The following is a 7904-nucleotide window of genomic DNA, read 5'->3' on the forward strand; positions in this document are numbered from 1 at the left end:
ACTCGGCCCCGCCCTGCCAAGCGGTGCCATGCTGGCAGCGGGAGCCAGGGCAGCTGCTGTTCAGGGGAGGCCTGGGGCCAGCTAGGGCTCTCCTCCGGGGTCTCTCAGGCTCCTGCCACCCCTTGTCCCCCAAAGGCCAAGATGTCTCCCCACAGGCCCCTTGGAATGCTGGCACCCTCGGTAGCTATTAGGAATGAGTGGTTTCTTCCAGAATGAGAAGAACTTTAAGGTGTGCTCACGGCTAAGAAACTCAAGCATAAAAAGAAAGTATAAAGAAGAGAAATCAAAAAGAGCGCCTGTTGGGGAACCAGCAGTTGGCATAATGGCTATGTCGCTGGACTCCCACGTAGTCGACCGCGGTTCGCGTCCCGGACCCGGTGGCTTAAAACTCACACTGGGCGCGTGTGCGTGCATGCCCAAGATCCTGAGAGGAGAATGGAGGAGAAGGGATTGCGGTGTGACCATTCCCCCTAGGGGGTGATTTCTCGTTTTCTGTCTCTATGTCTCTCTCTCTCTCTCTCTCTGTCTGGCGAGCGCACGCGCCCTACAGTGAAAATCTCTCCAAATAAAAAAAGGAGCGCCTGTTCCCCTCCTCCCATTCTAGCGGACACACGCAGGGCCTGCGGGGAGGCAGCCGCCCTTGGGTGCAGAAGGCGCTTCCCTCTCGCGTGGGTGGGATGAAAGCTGCTCTTCCTGCCCACGTCCTTGGTCAGGGCGCCTCTCCTTATGGGTCACAGGGGGTGCGGACACATGAGCAGCTGTGCTTGGTCATGTGATGTGACCAGGGCTCGCCCCGGTGCCTGCAAGGCCGATCCGAGTGTCCTTGGCTAGGGAACCAGATGGTCTCTGGCAGACTTGTCTGTGTTGCTGTGGCCCCTGGTGGTCAGAGGTAGGGTCCCCGAGAGCGGGCTGGCCTTCCCACCCATCTAGTCACGCCATCTCGCCGCGGACACCTTCGGCCTAACCGCCTCCTCCAGGTGGGCATTCAGGACACGCCCCACTGGCTGCCGGTAAAAGCGGCACAGAACACTGGGTGTACACCGCGCATCGCCGGCCTGCCCAGGTGCCCAGCAGGGTACGCTTTGCGGGAATTTGGGGGCACTGTCCAGTGAGGGGTGCCAGCTTGCTCTCCTGAGCTCCATCCCTAGTCCCCCTAGGCCTTGAGAGGAAGCTGAGTGGAAGAGGAGCCTCTGCCAGCCGCCCGCAGGTGTGACGGGGAGGCCTGCCTCCGCGCACCCGCCCAGGCCTGGCTTCTGGTGCAGCCGCCCAGTGGACAAGCCGATCCCTTCCAGACAGATTGGTCCTAGAGATTCTGGACACATGCCAGCTGGCAGGGGCACAGTCCCTCAACCCCTGCCCCAGCCTGAAGCCCGCCTGGCCAGGGTTCTGCACCCATGACTTCCAAGTCTTGCCCACCCAGCCTTGTCCTGGTCTGGAGCTGGGCTCGCAGCTGCCCCGACATCCCCCAGACCGGACCTGAGGCCACCTCCTGCACCACACCTGCACCTCTGTTGCAGGGAAGCTGGAAATCAGGAGCCCGCGGGCCCAGGGCAGCCCACTGCAGCAGCCCTGCCTGTGGGTCACCTGGAGCAAGTGCCGTACCGGGGCCCTGGTTCTCCTGTTAGTCAAACAGGCAGAGGGCTGCCCTGTGTCCTCAGATGTGGCCGTGGGCTCCGGCCAGCTGTGGCTGTGGTGGCCTGAGCCATGCATGACCTGCGGCCCTCGAGGGAGCTGGTGTGCGCTTGGGGCAGAGGGCAGGCCGGGCACTCAGGTCCTCTGTCCGACTCTGACAGCGCTTCCATGTCTAAGAGATTTTGACTGTGGTCGAAACTGCAGAACACGGCACTCACACATGCGAGTGACCAGCACGGTGGGCCGGGCACACTCACGGCTGCCCCAGCTCCGCCCCGTCCGAGCTCTCGGCCTCTGGTCGGTCCCACCCCGCCGCCTGCCGCCCTGCCACGGGCTCTGTGACTCAACTGCCCGGGTCGGTGTGAGCGGGGCCGCAGCGTGTGCCCCTCGCCACTCCTTATCTCACGTCCTCTAGTCCTCCTCGAGGCTCATGGTGGTGGAGCTGCGTCAGCATGCTCTTCAAGGCCGGGTCATACCTGCGGGCCGCCGGGTGTGAGCCCATTCATGGCGACCAGCCGGCGGGCTACCTCTGCCTCTGCCACTGTGGGCCCTGCGCGCGCTCTGAGCTCTGCCTGGGGGCGCCTGCTCCTCCACCGGCGTCCTCGCCCACAGTGGTCCAGCCATTAGGCCCGCCGTGCGGGGCCCCGAAGTCTCCCTCCTCAGTGGACTGCGCGCTGAGCTGCCCCTTGACCAGGGCCATTTCTGTCGCTTCTGGTCCAGGCAGTGGACGGCAGGTCACGCAGGGCGTCATACTTCGGGAATTCGGCTACTTTTCCCTTGGAGGGTCACCTGCTTTATCTCTGCTTGACTTTTTGAAAAACGCCAGAACCATTTTTTGATTGAATACAAACTTTTCCCCTTGTGTTTATATGGCCAAATGTGGACAAGTAGGACCTTTGCTTATTAACAAAACGAATCCTCCTCATCCCCAGGGAACTTGAAGACGACGTAGAGCACAGAGCAGCCGCCGGGTTTTCCTCAGGCAGGCCCCGGGTTGGCCCTTCCTCGAGGACAGCTTCAAGGGAGACCCAGGGGGGCTGGATGGGGAAGGGCTCATGGCAGGTGCCCCGCTCACTCTGGCCGGAAGCCCTGGCCACGCCCACTTTGCCCAGCTTCACCAGTACCTCTCTGGGGAGTCAGGCCCAGAGCCGTGGGTACCAGGAGGCACTGACCCAGGGAAGGCGGGGCCGACCCAGGGAAGGCTGCGCTCTCGCCCCAGCCCTTTGGGGAGCGGACACCTCTCCAGATTCAAAGCCGGGAAGTGCAGGGTGCTGTCCTCCCGCCCTGTGTGCCGGGGTACGGGTGTCCCCAGCTGGGCAGCAAGCCCGTCCTCTGGCTAACTGCTGTGCTGTCCCCTTGGAGGAGGCGGCCCTGGGGGTTTCCAGCTGCTGGCCTAGAACGCCGCCCTCAGCTCGTCCCCCACCTGCCCTGCCCCTGCGCTGTGGGGCGGGAAGTCTGAGTGGATAAGCACAGCGCCAGCGGAAGCGCCCGTGGGGCGTCTGTGCTCAGCTCACCTGGCTGAAGGAGAGCTGGGAAAGGAAGGAGCCCAGTCCTCGGGCTGAGGGCTGGCAGGGGGCAGATGTGCCCAGCCTGTTTCTGTGAGCAGTTTTACCCGGGTGTGGCCCTGCCCCTTCGTGCGTGTGACTGCGTCCACGGTACAGGGTGGGTGGGCCGTTGGGATGGAGGAGGTCAAGGTGCTTACTGCCTGGGTCTTTACAGAAAGCCACCTCTGGCTAACCAGTTCTTCATTTTCCTTGCGCAGTGCGGCCTGTGGGAGTGGGGTGAAAGCCACGTATTGCACACCCCCTTAGAAAAACGCATGACTTCCAGGGTCATGGTGCCCACGTGGACTCTACCAGACTGCTCTAGCAGGGTTGGGGCCCTCATGGAATACTCTGGACACTTCGCAGGGGTCGTTTCTGATGGTGTGAAGCATCTGCACCCACCCTGCCTCTGCCCGCTGCACCCCTTCCTAGCCGTCACAAAGCAAAAGCGACTCTGAGGGCCAGTGGTGGCGCGGTGGCGCTGGGGCCAGGCCGAGTGGAAGGTCCTGGGTTGGCACCTGAGCCTCCCTGAGCGTGCGGCCTGCTGAGCGGTGATCGGGCATGAGTACCCGGTGGGGCCCACACCTCCAGCTCTCCCCCTCAGAAATAAATAGAGAGAGAGGAAGGGGTGCCAGAAGGGAGGGGACTCAGATCCCAGACCAGGCTGTGAGAGTAGCTCTGATCCGCTCACGCTGCGTGACCTTGAAAAAGTAACTTCCATTCTCTGGACGTTGGGTGCCTAAGGTGTCAAATAGGAGATCCAGAATAGATGATTTCTGAAGGATATGTTTTTTTTTTTAATAGCGCAATTTTTGCTATAAGTTTTGTGTGCTCCCCAAAGAGACAGAGACAGAGACAGAAAGCAGGAAATCACCCCCTGGGGGAGCCGGCCATACCGCAGTCCCTTTTTCTTCATTCTCCTCTTGGCATCTTGGGCACACATGCACACGCACCTGGCGTGAGTTTGAAGCTGTTGGGTCCAGGACTCAAACCGCAGTCAACCATGAGGGAGTCCAATGATGTAACCATTATGCCACCTACTGGTCCCAGGATCTTTCTTTCTTAAAAAAGAAATTAAAAAAAAAAAAAAAGATAAAACTGCTGGAAGGTGCGTGCACTTTCCAGAGAGAGGGAGAGAGGCTGTCATGCCGCCCTCCCTCCTCCTCTGTGGCTTCCTCCCTTCAGGGTTTTGAACCTGTGTGGACACGTGCCTGGTATGTTTCTCAAGCCGGGTCTGTGCAGGTGGCCATGTGGGAACTGGCTGCAGGCTAGCCCTTACTCTCCTTCTGGCTTCCTGTTTCTCTGTCTCCAGGGGCCTGGGATTTGTGTCTGGAGCTGAGAGTTGGGGGTTGCAATTTTTATTTTCAAAACATCTGAATCTGCTTGGCCACCCAGAGGGGCTGGTGGTTAATCTAATTTAACCCCAAGCCTTGGAATCTTGGAGTTGACTGCCATACTGGCTACTTAGCATCTGTTGGAAAAAAAATCCTGCCACGCCCTGATTCTCAGCCCTGACCGTGGCCAGCCCTCCTGGTCAGCCGCGTTGCCACATGTGTACACGTTGCCCGCGGGACTCAGAGCCAGCGCGAGCCCAGGCCTCCTGCGGCATGGTGGCCGTCTGTCTTCTTGAGGAGGGCTGCAGGGCTTGCTGGAGACAGGTGTGGCCTTGCGGGTAAAATGAAAATAAATACATGTCTTTTTTGATCATAAAGATGCTTTGTATTTATAAGAGACAGTTTTTAGGAATATAAAAAATAGAAAGAAGAAAGTAAAAATCATCCTCAAAGGATTTTTGAACAGTGGTTATATCTGATAAACCTCCAAGAGTCTCCTTTTGCACACTCATACAACTCTTCTTTTTTTAAAATTTACTATTGACTTTGTGCACTTGCAAGAGAGAGAGAAAGAGAGACCCCACCCCCACCCCCCCAGGGACTGGCCATGCAGCAATTCCTTCTCCTTTGTCCTCTCAGGATTTAGGGCCTGCATGCGCGTGTGGTTTTCGAGCCTCTGGGTCTGGGTCTCCAACAGTGAAGCCAGCCGGGGGATCCAGAGACTTAACTACCACTCCACCTGCTGGCCCCTCAACAGGGTTTTAATGGCAGCACAGTGTCTTATTAAATAGACCCTAACTCCCTGGCTCAATCACATCTGGCTTCATTCAACTTGAAAATAAATGATTTATTTTTAGTTATTATTATTATTAATTCAGTTTGCTATAGGGCAGAGAGATGAGAGATGAGAGAGAGAAAGAGAGAGAGAAAGTGAGAAAGCAAGCCACCAGTCCGGGACTTGAACCACGGCTGACCATGTGGAAGTCCAGTGCCCTAACCACCTTGCTACCTGCCGGCCCCACATTCAGCTCTGTTATTTTTGTATTTATGGACCACACTGTGATAATTCTTCTTAGTTGTATATTGTGCATGTTCTGGTTATTTGGCCAAGAGTAAACTCCTAGTTTAAACTGAGAGCCAAAGTGCACTTGTTAGTGATCGCAATGCACAAGGCCCAGCCCCAGGCCAGCCGCCACCCCCGGACGGTACCCCGCGCTTGGTGTCCTCCATCCTGGAGCTGCGCCCCGCTCTGGCCAGCACTGGCTCTGTCACCGTCAGTACATACAGTTCTGGCCGAGGTGCTCTCAGTGGTGGGTGGCAGTGACCGAGGCTAAGAGTGGGGGTACGCGGCATGGCAGCTTCTTCCCGCGTGAGCAGAAACAGGGCTCAGGTGTGCGCACGGCTGAGCCAGGAGCCCGGACAGCACCGGGAGCTCTGAGGGTGATGGCGTGTCATGGGTTGGCTGATTCATGGCTGCACTAGTGACCATTTGGGGGCTGCCGAACGGCATCTGGAAGGCCACATGGTTCTGGTCACACGGGCTGGGGGACAGCCATGGCGCTGGTTCTACAGCTGTGATCTGCTTACAGGTGGTGCGACTTGCCGGCCCACCTGACCTAATCTGGCTCAGGTGTCTCGTGTCTCTGTCCCTCCCCTCTGAAGATGGCGGCCTTGGGGAGGCTTTGGGGAAGTCGGGAGGTGCCCAGTGCTGCTGTGACCTGTGTGAGGGCCTTGGGAGCCTCAGATATCCGGGGGAGCTGAGGGCGAGGAGTGACAAGGCCACCCTAAAGCCTGTGCTGGCTTCACACCAGGTGACCACAAGGCCAGGAGGCAGCTGCTCCTTCCAGGCTGGGCACAGTGTCTGGCCTTGCCGAAGGGCAGCTGTGGTGGTGACTCAGGGCATCTGGAGAGTGTGTCTGCCGGGATCAGGGCAGCGGGACAGCCCCAAGGTCAGTACAGGCATCCTGGCCGGCCCGAGGTACGACTTGGCTCTGCCTGGGCGGGCGCGGCGTCCCTGTGAGACTCATGGGGAGGGCTCTGCTCACTTGCTGGAGCGTAGGCTTTTCCGAGTGTCGGCCACTGTCCCGCAGAGTAGCTGTGGGCCTTGGAAGGGCGGAGGTGGTGACTCGGCCTTCTGGCCCTCTCTGACTCAGGGCCAGACCTGCTTCCCGAGGAGCTGTGGGGCCAAAGGGAGGCTTCTGCTCACATCTGGAACCGGAGCCAAGCGAGGCTCTCCCTGCGCTGCTGACCGGCGCCACCCCGCTGGAGTGAGGTTGAGCTGGCTCTGGGGCTGGCCTCCAACAGGGTCCTCTGACTCCAGGCCTTCCTGTGGTTTTCACTTGACGGACCAGGGGCAGCTGGAGGCTCCTGGGGTTTCCTCGTTCTGGGGAGTCCTATTTGGGGAACTGCTGGGTCTGAGGGGCTCTGGGCAGTGCCGAACTACTGGAGGAGGTGGCTGAGCCAGCTCTGGAGTGTGGTGCCCACTTGGCCGCCGATGCTGCAGGACGTCCAGTGAGTGGCCGGAGCTCCTGCAGGAAGCGCTCAGATGCTTTGCCCCACTGAGCTGCTGCCTGGGTGCCCCTGCTGGGCCCGAAGCCCGTTCCCCAAAGTGCCTGGTTGTGCAGAGAGCAGCCTCTGCCCTGGCATAGCCCTGAGCATGCTGGCCCAATGTGCACTTAGAAACCCTCCCCGAGCTGCGAGAGGCTCGGCGTCCATGCCCCATGGTGGGCCGTGGGCAGCAGCTGCTCATGAGCAGAGCCGAGTGTTGAGACTGGTGTCCGGCAGGCACGGCCCTGCACAGCTCACCTGTGAGGCCCGCGCCGGGCCACGGCCTCTCTCCCTTCGCCAGTGCCTTTGGGCTTGTCGGTTTGTCGGTGCGGTCTTGGAGAAGGGACCGGGTGCCGTGCAGACCCTGGCGCCATACTCTGCTCCCCCTCCATCCGTGGGAAGGAGACGTGGCAGGACTGGGGGGTCTCGGGTGCTTTCCGGTGGGGTCGACTTACCGGCCCCACGAGTGGCCTGGAGTCTCTCCTTTGTCTCTCTGGCTGGGGATCTGTCCTACCAAATCACAGTCGAGCTTTGCAACAGGTGGGTTTGGACGCGGGCCTTCTCCTTCGTTCCCCAGCCCTGGCAGCTTGGGACCCACGCCGGGTGTGTGTGTGTCCAAAATCCTGATGGGAGGAGCGGAGAAAGGGTGGCGGCTGACCGAGACCCACTGGGGAGTCTCTCCCTGTCTTTCTCTCTCTGGGGACCACACATTCCCTCCTGCACTAGGAAGAAGGAAGAAGAGAAAAAGAGAGAGAGAGAAAGGAAGAAAAGGTGTTCTCGTGTTCCCTAGGACAAGCCTGAGCCCGAGGCATGGGCACCGGTGAGGCAAGACTGGCTGCGCGTTCCT

Source organism: Tupaia chinensis, unplaced genomic scaffold (genome assembly GCF_000334495.1).
Source record: "Tupaia chinensis unplaced genomic scaffold, TupChi_1.0 Scaffold000161_1, whole genome shotgun sequence".
Taxonomy (NCBI): domain Eukaryota; kingdom Metazoa; phylum Chordata; class Mammalia; order Scandentia; family Tupaiidae; genus Tupaia; species Tupaia belangeri.